This window comes from Mustela erminea, chromosome 1, assembly GCF_009829155.1.
Source record: "Mustela erminea isolate mMusErm1 chromosome 1, mMusErm1.Pri, whole genome shotgun sequence".
NCBI lineage: Eukaryota > Metazoa > Chordata > Mammalia > Carnivora > Mustelidae > Mustela > Mustela erminea.
The window spans coordinates 211858420-211874250 of NC_045614.1; the positions used below are offsets into that span (position 1 = coordinate 211858420).

The 15831-nt window shown below is 47.2% G+C and overlaps 1 protein-coding gene across 2 annotated transcripts in view; it reads right to left on the reverse strand.

The window, feature by feature from the left end:
- CLDN14 (claudin 14) overlaps window positions 1–15831 on the reverse strand; it is a 59930-nt gene that overhangs the window by 32134 nt on the left and 11965 nt on the right. Inside the window, exons 2-3 of one of the 2 annotated variants that reach the window (XM_032354713.1) lie at window positions 4805–4938; window positions 2261–2398 (exon numbers count right to left, since the gene is read on the reverse strand). The gene's annotated coding sequence lies outside the window, so the exon portion shown is untranslated. The remainder of the gene's footprint in view (window positions 1–2260; window positions 2399–4804; window positions 4939–15831) is intronic. The other variant, XM_032354708.1, reaches the window with a different exon arrangement.

Below are 15831 nucleotides of genomic sequence, written 5' to 3' on the forward strand. Positions count from 1 at the left end.
AATGGGCAGAAGGGAGGTTGGGGTTGGTTAGTTGAATAAAAAAAAAAGGTTATCTGGCCCTGTGTCCTGAATAAAGGGAGTGTCTTGGCCACCCGAAGCTCTGTTAACTTCTACAAATGAGGCATACGCATTTCCTGTTTAATTCTATTCTGCACGGGGCCAATTCACTGTGATACCGTTGGTCTCAGAAATAATTTTCTTAGAAGTGATATATAATCACTCTATTTATATATGTACATAATCCCAACCAGTGGGAGCTGGGGAGGGAAGCTCCCTGCCCACTTGGGGCCTTCAGCACAACACAGTCTCCACTACAAGTCTTCTCAGGGCTGTCTGAGGCAGAGTGAGTTCTGCAAAACACACTGCTTGCTCTGCTTTGGGTTTTCTTTCTGCCTTTTATCCCATATTCTAGGGAACAGTTGTGACTCGATGTTGCAGGTCAAATGTGTTTAAGTGATCATTTTGGACTTGCCTCAGACAGACAAAGGAAGAATATTACGCTGGATGTCCAAATGCCAGTTTCCAGGAAGCAAGAGCTGCTTTCATGGAAATGGTACAGGAGGCTGGAGCTGAAGTTCAGGGAGCCATAGGGGATGGGTGCAAGTGCTTTGCAATTGTAAGGAGCATCATAAGCAGAACTGCACAGCTGGGAGAGAGGACGGAGGGCCCCTGAAGGAAGCAGAATCAAGCTCATGAAGCCCTGCAGAGCCAGCTTTCCCAACTCCTACATACTGTCTGTGTCATGCCTACCTGATACTATGTGTGTGGGGTGGGGGTAGGGGGTGGGGCCGGGACTGGCTGAGCCAGGAGTGGTGGGCACGGGCAGCCGGGCATGCGGGACAACCCCCTCCCCCAAGATCATTACTGCTCAGGCCTCCTTCTACACTTGGAGGGAGGCTACACGTCCTGTTGGCCAGGGCAAGCCCGCTGAATGTCTGCTCCAGCCCCCGAAACGCCAGCAAGACAGAGACAACAGTCTTTTGCAGAACTGCCCTGGGGGGTGGGGTAGCTGGGGACAGGGAAGGTACTCGAATAGGGCCTGGAGGGAGGGGTGCCGAGGCCAGAGTGAGGACAGCGCCCTCTGACACAGGCCAGGTGCCCCGAATTGCCAGGCTTTTGTTTTGCTCACAGGGGCCTGCGGATTGGAGGCCAGAAATGAAGTCTCTGAGCGGAGGGGAGAGGCTGAAGCTGCCCCCAAGGGCCCTTCTTCCTGCTGGGCCCTCCCTTTGTTTATTCAGAGCACTCAGCCATTCCTCTAAGCAAATACTGAACAAATATTTTAAAAAACCACCTTTTAAACAGTGTGGAATTATTAGCCTGTCTCCACCCGGGCCGGGCACAGCTGCTGCGCTCGCCACAGTGCACAACGCCTGTGGGCGGGAACTGCGGGGCTGGCAGCGGGCACTTCCGGCGGCGCCATCTTGCGAGGAGGCTTCGCTCCGACCTCCCGGAAGCTGCGTGGACCAGACCTGCGCTCTGACCGGAAGTCACGTGCACAGCACCCGGAGGCCGCCAGGTTTTGGGCTAAGTCAGGAGAAGCTTTGATGTGTGGGCGTGGAGCTTTCCAAGGGGAAAAGAGTCGGGATGAGATGGAACTTTTTAGACCCCGGGAAGGGGAGCCGTGGAGTGCTGGCTGTGGTGTTGTCTGAGCGTCTCCCCGGAAGACGAGCAATACGCGGACGGGCGGAGGCAGCGCCTGGAGGATGGGCGGCCGCTCCCACATTGAAATTGTCTCTAACAGCCTCAGGAGTCCGGAGGCGGTTCTCTCCGGGAGAGCAGTAGTGGCTCCCTCAGAGGCACTGGTTTCAGAGCGACACCCTAGAAACCGAGTCTGTTTGCCAGCCCCTGCCACGCTGCCAGGGGGAGAGATTCAGGGCCCTGCCTGAGACCCGCTTCCTCCCGCGCGGGCTCAGCGGAGACGTCCGGCCTCGGCTAGAGCCGGCGGTGTGAACGCCCAGAGCCCCGTTAAATCCAGGGCTCAGGCGTGTTGTTGGCCTCCGGGTCCTCAAATGCGGGGGGCACAGCTCCCGCTCCGCTCCCCTGAGCACTGAGCTGCTCGGGGCACTCTCCCATCAGCCCGACTGGAAAAACCGGAAAAGCAAGGGTAGCTGCCCTCAGAGGCAGCGTGGGTATTTTCTTTCCTTTTGGCCAGTGCAAGTTTAACTAGAAACTGGAATAATAATTATAATGATACATGTTTACAGGTTTTAACTAATTGATCCCTTGGAGTCCTCTTCTGGGGGGAAAGCATTCTACCCACCTCATACATCAGGAAAACAAGAGGCCATATGGTTGCGCTGGGCTGGGTGGTCGCTGGTGTCAGTAGGAGAGTGGAGACGTCGGTGTCAACAGTTCTTGACTTCTTGGCTTGGGTCCAGATTGCTGGGTCTTGCAGCCCCTGGAAAGGGGAACACATGAGAAACTGATGTGGACCAGACCATAAACTACCAGGAGCAGTTGGCTCTACTCAGGGCCCTGCCTGTGCCTGTTTCTCTTGGAAAGACGGGCTTGGAGAGGAGGAAAACCCATTTCTTCAGGAGTGTTTTGCCCATCTTTAATTACCAGTTAAAACAAAAACATTCTGTAGAGAAAACTCCACTTGAAAGAAAACTCCAAGTTGCTGTGAAGGTTTCATCTTTCCCTTTTGAATTCCAGGGTCTGCAGCCATATAATCCAATGCTGGCCTGAAAAAATATTTGTCTACAGAAACACCCACATGAGGTGAGGGGGACATCGGTGCCAGGGCATGGAGGTGGAACCTGTATGGTAGCTCCCAGCCAAGTCCCTAAAAATCAGGCTCTGACCTATTTGTTATGAACCCTCTTAACCCTTTGTAACAAAGGTATCTAGATTTTTCTCCCGATTCTACCTTCCCCATCTGCCAGCAATAGCTTCCTCAACAAATTTGGGTGAGATGGTGAGTGTAAGTCTGGCCTGAAGGGCCATAAAGATCTTCAGTAATCATGACTATTTCAAGTTTGGGGAGTTGGTACAGACACAGAGGGGGCAGGTTGGGAATCCTCCAACCCTGACATATGAAGACGCACACAGAGGCAGGCAAGTCAGCAAAGAAATGTAGGCTGGGTTCCCAGAGAAAATTGCTTGTGTGTGTGTGTGTTTGTTGGTTTGTTTTTTTAAATAAGTGAGCAGAAGGGTCAGGTACAATTCTTTCAGAGTATAACAAGACAGACTCCCAGCCCTTTTGGGAAGAATACCCTTACCATCTCAATAGATTCTCACCCTGAACCCATAATAGGCATTTACTTAGTCTTGATCCCATATTACCTGGTGGTGGTGTCCAATATTTCATATATGGGTACCTTAGTTCCCCAAACACTTGGAGACTTTTCAATAGTAGGGACCAGAGTTTTCATAATCAATACTAATTAAAATGATTGATCAAAAAGTTTCCCCTTGTGTGTTATCAGCTGAGGAACATAAACTAATTTCAGTTTCATTCCTATTGCTTGATTTCCTTTCATCGTTCCAAGTTTCCTGTTAAGGCCCAAACTTTGAGAGTCTTCCCCAATGCAAAGAGCACATCTGGGAGACATGTGTTTCATTTCTTTGCTTTTTCACAATGGTAATTTTTTCAGCTACCACAGGAAGCTCATGGATTCAGAAGTACAAGGAGCCCCACCAAGGCCTAAGATGATATCCATTGATGCTATCAGCAGGTCTGACTGCCAACATCTGCTTAAAGAGTGATTGCCTTGAGAGGTTCATTTGGTTGGTCTGTTTGCAAGTGATAACCTCATATTGAAGTAATTTCTCCCCACTAAAGGGTCTAGAATAGGTCCAGTTGTAATCTATTTTATGTAGTTGTGACTGCCTTAGGAAACCTGGAAAGGGTTATTAAGAATGTGTATCTAAGCAAATGGATAACTTTTCCAGCTCAACAGTCTGTGAACACCATTAGTAGCCATTGAAATGGTTCTCCAGGAAGTGTGGGCTGTTAATAACTCTGCCCCGATGTTCCTATGTGAGCTGAACAATGAGATAATGTATAACTTTGCAAGTACCCCAAGTGCTCTGAATTGACAACCGCTCAGATAGATTGAGATGTTGTGCTGTCCTGTACCCAGAAAATACTACCAAAGGAGCAGTGGAAAATTATCAACTCTCTCTTGCTAATAGATTTATTTGTCACTCTTGTTGGTAGACAAAAGAATGACAAAGTGATAAGCTGTGTACCTTTACTGGCTCAGAGAACAGCTCCTCGTCAGGCCACTAGAAGTACTAAGACAGCTCTTATGTGGCAAGGGAGAGAGAATCCTTCCATCAATAGCTGTTAACTGACTTTCGTTTTGTAGGAAAATATTATATTAAGTGCCTGGATATAGAAAGAAAAATATGTCCTTGGAATGTTTGTGCTCCCGCTAGAAAGATAAGGCACAAGATTGAAAGGCTACTTAAAATATAAGGCAATGGAATATCTACCTTTGGGATAATATTCAGTCATTACAATGAATGAAGTGGATCTAGAAGTACTGAGAGCTAAGTGGGAAAAGGTCAGAAGCAGAGCAAGATACCACTTATGTAAAAATGAAAGTAAAGCATCTATGTGTGTATGAACATAGGCTTATAGGCAAATGCATAAAGGAGATAGGACAAGGACACACCAAAATTGAGACAGAACTTCCTTCTGGGAAGGAAAGTGAGATTGGGGGAGGGTAGTGCAAGACACAGTTCATATTTCTACTCCACATACTTCCGTGTTGAATAAGTTACTCCGAGCAAGAAAATATTTATGTATTTCTTATGTAAAAAAGGAAAAGGGTAAAAAATATAACAAAGCACGTACATGATAGACAGCAAAGGGTGACCCCAAAGTTTAGTGTGGTGGTCTTGCAAACTCTGCAACTGCCCCCCATCCCTTCTCCTTGTCTTCAGAGCCCGGCTTTGCTCAGGAATGGGTGTATATGTCTCCAGAGACACCTGAAAAAAACCAAAATAATGGAGGTTCCAACTCTCTTCAGTGTTTCCTTGAGCTTGATCATAGGATATAATCAGGGCCAGTGAGAATCAAAGGGTTGCCCAGGGGACCACTGGTTAAGCTTCTCTCCTCTTGAAGAGAGGAGCAAAAAAGATAAAGCACCTCTTCCTTCTGCTAGGTACTGCAGTGTCTGGATGTGAGTACTGGCAGGTGGCGACCACCTTGTTCCTTAGGGAGCTACCCCAGCAACCAAGCCAAACACTGAGGATGCTGGCAGAAGAGAAACTTGAGTCCTTGAAAAAAAAAATTATTGAGCCAATGAATCAACTGACCCAGAGCTGCCCTGCCTCAGGACTTCTGCTCCAGTGAGAGAACACATTTTTCTTTTTGTTGAGGTGGGGTTATGTGTTGCAGCCCAATGCAACCTGATGGACATATCAGTCAACAGGAGTCCTGTCTGAGGCCTCAAACCCTTTGGGCACATCTGAGGGGACCTTTGGGTCCTCAGCAAGATGGCTTCTTGGTACTAGAACCTACTCCCAAATGGGGAAGGGGTCATGAACTCTTTGGAGGAGACTGGAAACTCATCCTGAGACAGAGACCCACACCCCTGGCATGTCAGTGGGTGAGCAGGGCTGCCCAAGGTAGGAGGATATAAGACAAATAGCCCCACAATTGCCCCCTGCGGTATTTGATACAAGTTCCTAACAGAGGCATGAGCTGCACTTGCAGGGCCAAAAACCATCACACCAAAGGCTATTTGGAGGGAATGTTTCCTTTTCTTGGAGCAGAAAGCCCTCCAGTGCTTCTGGGGGAGTGGGAAAGAAGGACATCAGCTGATTCCTGAGAGCGGGAATGAGTGTGGGGTTGGGCAGTGGCTGCCCTGAGTAGGACCTCAGGCTTGCAGAGCCCAGGCCTGGCAGCAGTGAGATAAATCAGTCTGGAGGGAACTCACAGCAGCGGACACTGAGGAAGAGGTGGGAAAGGCTGGGAGTCTGCCTGCTGCAGGTGTTCCCAGGATCATCCCCAACATTTCCCTGGAAGTGATGATCATTTTGACTGGTTTGTAGAAGGGTCTACCTGAATCAAACTCCAGCCCCCAAACTGCTGTTGACTTAAAATGTTTTAAACGGGATGGGGGGCACCTGGGTGGCTCAGTGGGTTAAGCCTCTATCTTCAGCTCAGGTCATGATCTCAGGGTCCTGGGATCGAGTCCCACATCGGGCTCTCTGCTCCACAGGGAGCTTGCTTCCTCCTCTCTCTCTGCTTGCCTCTCTTCCCACTTGTGATCTCTCTCTGTCAAATAAATAAAATCTTAAAAATAAATGTCTTAAACTGGGATAATTCCTTGCAGTGTGTTGGAGCTAGCCCCGGAAGGGAGGGCAGGGAAATGAAATCTTACTTATTGTGGTTGCTTGAGAGAGAGAGGGAGGAGGGCGTGGAGAGACAAAGAAAGAGAAAGATGATTTTTAGTCCCAAACACCCACCAGGGGGATGGCTGGTTTCGACTTGGGCTCTGAACACCAGACCTTGCATGGAGGTATCTGTTTCTTTTCCTAGTCTCACCTCCAGTTTGAAATCAATCACCCTGCTCACTTCTTGGAGTGAAGTCAAGGAAGGCTTACTGTTAAATCTTAAACTCTGAGGTTGAGGTGGGGGCTGTAGAAAAAAATCCCAGCCCCTTGGTTTCAAACTGCTCTGTGGAACTCTAAAGTGATATGACTGTGCCCCGGGGTCCCCACATACTCAACTCCAATCTCATTAAAACATTTTTCCACTCCCCACCCAGTAGGATGGCTATCAAATATATATAATCATATATATAACAGAAAAATTTTAAAAAAAGTGTTGGTGAGGATGTAGAGAAAGTAGAACCCTTGGGCATTGCTGGGGGGAATGGAAAATGGTACCATGTCTTTGGAAAATGGTATGGAGAGTCCTCAAAAAATTAAACAAAAAATTACTATCATATAATCTAACAATTCCACTCCTAGAGGTATATCCCCAAAGTTGAAGGCAAGGATTCAGACAGACATTCATATTCCCATGTTCACAGCAGCAGTATCTACAATAGCGAAATCTAGAAACAACTCAAATATCCATTGATGAATGAATGGATAAACAAATGTGGATACACACACGATAGACTATTACTCAGTCTTTAAAAGGAATGAAGTTCTGATACATACCACAACGTGGAAGACCCTCAGAAACATTTTGTTACATGAACTAAGCCAGACACAAAAGGACAAACTGCATGATTCCATGATATAGAAGGCATCTAGAGGAGTCAAATTCATAGAGAAAGAGAGTGGAATAGGGGCTTCCCGGCGCTGGGGAGGCAGAAATAGGGAGTTAGTGTTTAATGGGGATAGAGTTTCTGTTTGGTGTAATGGAAAAGTCCAGAAATGGATGGTTGTGATGGTATGAATATATTCAATGTCACTGAATTCTACACTTAAAAACTGTTAAAATGATAAATTTTATGTTACATATATTTGACTGTCATTTTAAAAATTAAAAGAATTCTAATAATTGAAAACTATAATAAAAACATCATAAGTGGGGTGCCTGGGTCGCTCAGTTGGTTAAGTGTCTGCTTTCAGCTCAGGTCATGTCTCAGGGTCCTGGGATGGAGCCCTACATCTCTACATCTCTGCTCAGCAGGGAGTCTGCTGCCCCTCTCTCTCTGCCTACTTGTGATCTCTGTCAAATAAAAAAATAAAACCTTTAAAAAAACAAAACAAGACATCATAAACATTCAGATACCCAAAAATATACTGTTTATACATCAGAGACCATTTGTGTGTTAATTTGGGCTTCTTTCTTGCTTTCTCTTTGTGCCCTCTCAGGAATCAAGCTTCTCCTGGCATTTCTCAGAGAGAGAGATCACGTTTATTACAAATATGCCAGTGGTTACGATGTTTGTATCTCCAGCACTAATCCTTTAAAAACTCAGACTTACTCTTCTCCACTCAGATAAAATTGTGGGAGCATAGCTGTGACCTGCTCTTGACCCTGCCACAGAGCTTGTTGTATAAAAATACCTGTGATGTGCACAATCATATTCTATTTGTCATTTATTTAAGTTTCTGGTGCATCATATATGACTTTTATATTTACAAATATACGACTTTTATTATTTACAAATAAGAATATAAACTACCATCAGATATTGTCAGTGCTCTGCTGTGTTAGAGAAGCTTCCCTCTCTCTCCTCTTTCAAGCATTGGACAGTTTAATCAAAGAGCATCTTGACACAGTCATCTGGAACTTTCCCTTGATTTTCATATTCATCAAAACATACAAATGTTATTCATTTGAACTCATAAAATAAAATTTTGCTAATAAAATACTATGTTTGCTTTAAATGTTGGGATTTCTATCAGATTTGAATTCCAAAAAGTTTTTGCTGAGAGAAGTCGTTTCAAAAGCACTGTATTTGCTCAAATCCCACTTGACTCAATTTGATAAATATTTATCGAAGCCCTTGTTCAATTGTTAGCTGAACACACAATAAGTTCATGGGGGATGTAAAGTAAGAGAGTTCAATTCACACTGACTGCAAGATAGAAATGCTTTTTACATTTTAAATGGTTGGGAAAAAAATCAAAAGAAGGGTAGTATTTCATGACACTGAAAAATTATATGGAATTCAAATTTTAGTGTCCATAAATAAAGTTTTATGGGGACACAGTCACATTCACTCATTTTTGTATTGTCCTCACTGGTTTCATCCTACCACTGCAGAGTTGAGTAGTTGTGACAAAGACTATGTAGTCCCAAAGCCTAAAATATTTACCAGCTGGTCCTTTACAGAGTTTGCCTACCCCTGGATTAGACAATGGCTATCTATCCGGTAAAGTCTGAATATTGAGACCTGAGAAGCGCACCAAAAATCTTGATGTTGCCAGCATTGGTTAGGGGTAGAGGAGGAGAGGGGCGTTGCATCGAAGGCAGGACATCTGGGTCAGTGGTTCTCCAGCTTGGGCAAAACTAGCCTCCTCTGAGACATCCAGAAGCATGTGGACACAACTTCTGCTGTTCCAATCATGGGGATACCATGGATGCTATGCGGACAGGGACTTGGGATCTTAAATACCTGACAGTGTATGGGAAAGAGCTACACAGAATTGTTCTGCCCTAAACATCAATGGCACGTCCACTGATAAACAGTGATCCAGAGTCACTGTGACGGTTGATCTTACGTGTTGACTGAGTTGGCCATGTGACTGGATGATATTTGGTTAAACATTATTCTTTGAATTTTGAGTAAAGCAGATTACCCTCCATAATAGGGGTGGGCCTCACCCAATCACTTGAAGGCCTTAATAGAACAAAAAGTTATCTCCCTGAGCAAGAAGGAATTTTACCCTGTAGATGGCCACTGGATTCAAACTGCAACTCCTCAGGAATTAAAATGTGGAAATCTGTTCCATCTGTTTCCATCTCCTCATCTCATTCTCTACTGCAACAAAAACCATTTTTCTGGTCAGCTTTTCCTGCTACCAGGGAAGGACACATGCTGATGTTGATGCCATTGACCAGAGGGGCTTCTCCATTGCCTCCTGCCACTCAGTTGGGAGCTTTCCCAAGAGGGAGTTTATAGAGCACAGAGTCACGGGAGGACACACGATTCAATGCAAGAGGTACAGACATCCAGAGAGCATTTCAGAGTCCTGGAGATGCTCTAACTATCACCATGAACTAAGTGGCTTAAAACAATAGAAACATACTCTCTCACAATGCTGGAGGCTGCAAGTCTGACATCAAGGTGTTGGTAGGATCAATCATGTGCCTTCTAAAGATTCTAGGAGAGGGCCCATTCTTGTCTCTTCTGGGGCTTCTGGGGCTCATCCAAAATCCTTGGCACTCCTTGGCTTGTAGACTCAACACTCCAGTCTCTGAGTCTGTTTTCTCATGGCCATCTTCCCTCTGTGTGTCTGTGTGTCCAAATCTCCCTCTCTTTATAAGGATGCCAGTCAATGGATTAGGATCAGTATTGCCTCATTTCAACTCCATTATATCTGCAGGAATCCTACTTCCAAACAAAGCCACATTCACAGCTATCAGGTTTAAGATTTGAGAACCTCCTTTGGGGGGACACAATTTCACCCACCACAGATGCAGGCTCCATACTTCTAAACAATCCACCAGAAGCCACATAGAACATCTCTTTCTGGGGCCATTAAAGCCCCAGCCTCCTGCCATTTGTGTGCACACAGGTGCCATTCCAGAGGCCCTGGGAAGAGAATGGAAAAGGAGTCATCCACTCTTATTGGACATCTGGTAGGAGGGAGCTAGTGGCTAGTATGCCCTCCTCTTACCTCCCCCCACAGAGCAGCCTTGCTGTTCTGCAGAGAGGCTCTTGTGGGATCCGATGCAAGGCTGGGCTTTGTAGCCTGGGCAGCAGGTCACTTCAATTCCTGAGCCACACAGAACAGGCAGCCCAGAGTGACAGTGGCTTGGGGGATGGCCAGACTTGCTCAAAAAGCTATCATTTCATAAAGGAAGGGGAAAAAAAAATAACATCTACCTTTTTTTTTTTTTTTTTTTTTTAATAGGCACTGAGAATCAAAGCTTTAAAAACTTGGCAATGACCACAGATTGTCTGACGTGGAGCTGGTCTGTACAGATCAGCCTCTTCAACCAAGAGGCCCTCCCGCAAGCTGCTGGTGGAAATGCCATTGGCTTGCCTGGGAGAAACCTGGATTCACATGGGCCCTGCTGGTTCCTGAGCAGGGCAGGGAGGGCAAGAAGGAGAGCAAAGGTAGGGAGTGAGTAGAAACATTTTCGGAAGGTGGTTTCATCCTCTCCCAGCTTCCTGATACGCAGGAGGGGAGAGTTAAGGGAGGGACCCGCTGAATATGTACTGAAGACGGAAATACGGCCTCAGACATACCATCTTGTAACTAGAGCCACACAAACCTCTACTCCTGAATGTTCCCATGGCAAAGACACAGATTTTCACAACATTCCAAGAAAATCCTGAAATTGAGTCCTGTAGATGGCTTGGAATTTTTTTGGCCAAGGAAATAATATTCCACGCATCAGAGGTGCATCTGTGTGGGCAGATGTCCTGGGACCAATGGAGGGAGCTCCAAAGCTGGTGGTCACTGCTGGGGGTTGGGGCTGGAATGCAGGCGGGAGGGCGAAGTCCCCCTGCCGCAGAGGCACTGCTGGGCCGGGGGCCCAAGGCCAGAGATGGGGAGCAGCGGGGTAAGGATTCAGGAATGCGTTTATCTTCCCCAACCCCACTCCTTACTTCTCGATGGAAATGGCAGCATTGGCGTGATTTCCCCACCAAAAATCACATTGAAGAATATTTGGTGTTTTATTTAATTATTTAAAAGATTTTATTTATTTATTTGAGAGAGAGAAAGAACGAGAGAGCTCAAGGGAGGTGGGTGAAGGGGAAGGGATAAGCAGATCCCCGCCAAGCAGGGAGCCTGACGCGGGGCTCAATCCCAGGACCCTGGGATCATGACTGCAATGAAAGAAGACACTTAACTGAATGAGCCACCCAAGCACCCCAATATTTCATGTTTTATGCACAGAGTCCAGTGGTCATTATCATGCCCTTAGGCTTTAGAATTTTCCATCAACAGCAAAACATCAGCTAAAAAAAAAAAAATCCTTATCAAATCATTATAGGAAGTTTATTCATGTTGTAACCTCAAAAAAATAAAGGCCTGGGCCTCCAAGCGGAATCTTTGCACTCCTCCTTGTGGATTAAACTGATCCCCAAACTGAGAAAGTGGCAGGCTTGCTGGCACCTAGGCTTATTATAAAATCCATCTTCTTTTCATGTCCAATATAATCAAGGCAGCCACACCCCACCCTCAGCCGGTCTGGCCTTTCTTTCTCCAATTCCAGACCCTACTTTATGCAAGAATATATATAATTACCCTGGTAGGCTCAGAGCCTGTCTTGAAATAAAGCATCAGAACCACAAGGGAGAGACTCAAACCCAAATTGTGCATCCTGACTTGGCACATGTCCTTCCTTGTCTTCACTTGTTAACTTGGGGAGGCCCTGAGAGCTCCCCAGGATGGGTGGGGTGTGTGTGCAAACATTCCTGCCCCAAGCCCTGCAAAGGCCCGAGGAGCAGAGCCCAGAACTCCCCTGGCCTGCACCTCAGCCCCTTTGGAGACAGAAGTACAGCTCTGCCCATTCCAGCTGCCTCCATGCTCACGCCACTCTCACAAACCCCAAGCAACAGCATCTGGAGGACGCTGTGATATATGGTGCCTTTCAGAGAACAGGATGCAGATGTGTGGGGGAGGGTAACCCGAGAACTGTGCAAGAAGATGCTTCTGTCCCCGGAGTTTAACACATAAATCACAAACCACAAGTTCAGATTGGAAGGAAAGTATTGACATTTCTCTCTTTCCCTAACTCTGGCCTTTTGTGCTCAAGGTAAGTTTGAGAGGACTATAGCTTGGACCCAGATGACCTCTTCCCATCCTGTTTTAGCCCTCTGCTGGGTCTGCTACAAATAGTATGTCTGTCTCGGTGACAAGGTCATGAGCTGTAAGGACCGTGCGTTTATTGTCCTGCCACTGGCCAGCTACAGATCCCTAGTGTTGATGCGTGGTCTTTCTGGGGAGCAGAAGGGATTTGCTAGGGGAAGGGGAAGTTGAGATGGTACACACAGAGGTTGGTGGACATCCAAAGCATTGGAGAAATACAGCCTGAAACCAGTTAGGGCATTCGGAATGGACCACCCCCCACCCCACCCCATCCTGTCCAGCCACACTCATTGTCGTGAATGGACACTTTCCCTACCCCGTGCTTCCACCCTCCCAACTACAAGGAGCAGGGAATGAGCCTGGGTGCACCCAGGAGTCCCACACACAGAGGGCTACAGGTGCTGTCACCTTTGTGTCTTTCTGATCGCCTTTGCACAGAGCAAACAGACAGTTTCAAATAATAGGTTGGTATCCTGCGCATCATGCCATGTCTGTCCCAGGTTTTAGATCCTTCTCTTGAAATTCCATTGGGATACAAATAAATGGGGTATGTGTGTGACAAATGGAATATTCTTCAGCTAAATTGTTTGGATGGTCTGTGTTCACCTAAACTTTGGCAAACAAGGAATTGCACTCAGAACTTCAACTCTATAATAAAATGATTAAGGAAGTTTCCCACTTCAGGTGGAAAGTGGATTAGGCACATCCTATGTGATGGACAGTAGACAGAATGGAGAGACAGGTGACCTCAGTACTGGGGTCGACTGTCCTCTACGAGCACAAGGAGCCCTCTTGTCAGTCCAACTCCTGCAGCAGGGCAAGCTGCTGGCCATGGTCATCTGCCACTAATCTTAACCTGCACGAGGGAAAAGGGGAGTCAGTTACACTGAGAAATGAGGCTCCCCTCCCTGCAAACGAGGCTTCACATGACCCTGGCGGAGGCTGACGAAGGAGGAGAATGGTTAGTATGGGTGCCACGTGACAGCCAGGATTATAAATCCATACCCTGTGGGACCTGGGCCCACTGGGGCAAATGCAGCCATTTGGTGTTCAAATATTACATTCAGACACAGCCACGGGTCACCTTCCAATAGGACCAGCAGGCACTGTTAGGAGGAGAAATGGGACCCCTGCGGAGATATTCTGCCCTATGCCCTCAGCACCGGGCCATGATACACAGTGGGACTAGCACCAGGGTGAATGAGGGGGCAGAAATGCTCACCTCTCAGGTCATTCTGGGTGCATGCTGGGACCCAATGCCCAGATGCAAGGGGCTTTCTACTTGGCCTTCCCTCCAATGCTGGGCACCTTGACTCTCACCTTTGGAGTTCTGGGCCCTCTGAGAGCCTCTCCTGTCCTGCTGCCCATGGCAGCTGCTCTGTGCACCCTTACACAGCTGAGTGGACCGTCCGCCCGCGCACAGGTGCTCTGTGAAACATACCAGTCAATCACGTCCCAGGGAGGATAAAGGCGGGGTTGGCCAGACCACTCAATAACCAATTACACACTGACCCCTAGTCGAGGTCCAATCCTGGGACCTCAAGAGAAATATAAGACGGAGACCCTATGGTCAAGAACGTGTAGTTGTGCATGGAGCCAGAACTGAGGAGCACATAAGGAGAAGATGTCAGTCTTCTGGAATATGCTGGAGGAGGGGAACCGCGCTTGGTCTCGAGAGATGAAGTCGTTGAGCTCACAGCACGGAGAAAGGGAAGGTTCTGTGGCTGGGGAGCAGCAAGTGACCAGGGAGGGGTTGAGTATAGGATGAGAGGCCTATAGCCAAGACAGGGAACGCTGGTGACAATAGAGGAACCCACACAGGGCTGGAGGCATCAGGGAGGCTAAGCTGAGGGGAATTTTGGAAACTGGGCTGAGACTCCAAATGGTGACTTTCTGACCAGAGGAGCAAAGGCTGGGAAGGGCACCACCTGTGGGATGCCTGGAGCAAGATGCCCTCTGGACAGCGTCAGGGGTTGCCTGGTAAAGGTCTCCCTCCCCCTGACAAGATCTGACCCACCAGCTACAACAGTGCTGGGGAGCCATGGGTACCATCAGTTTCCTTCCTGGGAATCATCTGCTGCAACTTTTGAACATGGTTTAGAACAGAGTTATTGCAACTTTAGAACATGAGCTGGGGCCCCTTGCCTGGCCCACTACCCCTTCCACTGTGGGCTCCTGGGCTGGAGGGAAGCACACCAGGAGGGGAAAAGGCACTTTTTTTTTTTGGCCAACCCAGCCTCCCCCTTCTGACCTTTTCTCCATCAGTGCTGTCCTTCCACTTGGGCATGCAGAAGCCTTCTAGTCTTTCCTTCTTCCCAGAGTCATAGATTTCACAGTTGGAAGGAACTTATAGGAGGGTCACCTAGTCCAGAGGTCAACAAACTTCTACCGTAATGAGCCAGAGAGTAAATATTTAAGGCTTTGCGGGCCATACAGTCTGTTCCCACTGCTCAACTCCGCTGTTACAGTGCGAAAGCAGCCATGACAAAGAGGAAGCGAATGGCATGGCTACGTTCCAATAAAACTTTATTCATGAAAACAGGCAGGGGGCCGGGTCATAGTTTGCCAACCCTGGAGGTAGGATTTGACATTCTCATTCTACAGAGGGTAAAGCCGAACCCAGAGGAATGAATTGACTCGACCAAAGACTCAGGGAACAGAAGGTGCAGTAGAGCAGTCAGGACGTTTGTGTTTTCACTGAAGTGGAGAAAATAAAAAACAGATGGACTTTCTTGTTTGTTTCTTTGGATTAATTCAAATAAACTAACATCTTGCCAGGTAACTACAGCTCTCCATACACGTGAGATGGGCCCCAGTGATAACACCTGAGACAAATTTCACTCCAGTTTAATTATGACCGATCTTGCCCCACCTGCTGACGTCTTCCACGTGCTGCGTGAGATTCTCAGCACCGGCGGGTCCCTTGCCCGGACGGCAGGGCCGGTATGCCTACTCCTGAGACGTGGGGCTTCGATGGGTAAAACCTCTGCTCTGAGGACCCCTGGAGAAGCACTGGGTTTCCCCAGCGTTTCGGTCATGCTTGCAGTAAGAGCCTCTTTCTCTTGTCATTGTCAACTATGGGAACCGTGCACCCCAAATAAGAAGAAAGCACCACTCTCAAAGGGAAAACGTGGGGCTCCATGGCACAAACGGACCAACGGCGTGATGCTTAACTGTCCTTCCTTTTGGACGTGATAATTTCGTATTTTTGGACCACCCTGTCAGCACGTCAGATTTAAAACATTACACGTGGAATAATGACAAATTGCCAGCATCTCACCACCGTCTTTTGATTAATGGGTAGTTCCTTAGAGATTGATCAGTTTGTTTGATTTTGTTACTCAGAGTGACGGATGGCGATTTTAAAAAATACTTAGCTTTAGAATTACCGTACATGAGATAATTTTCCTATGCCTTGTGTAG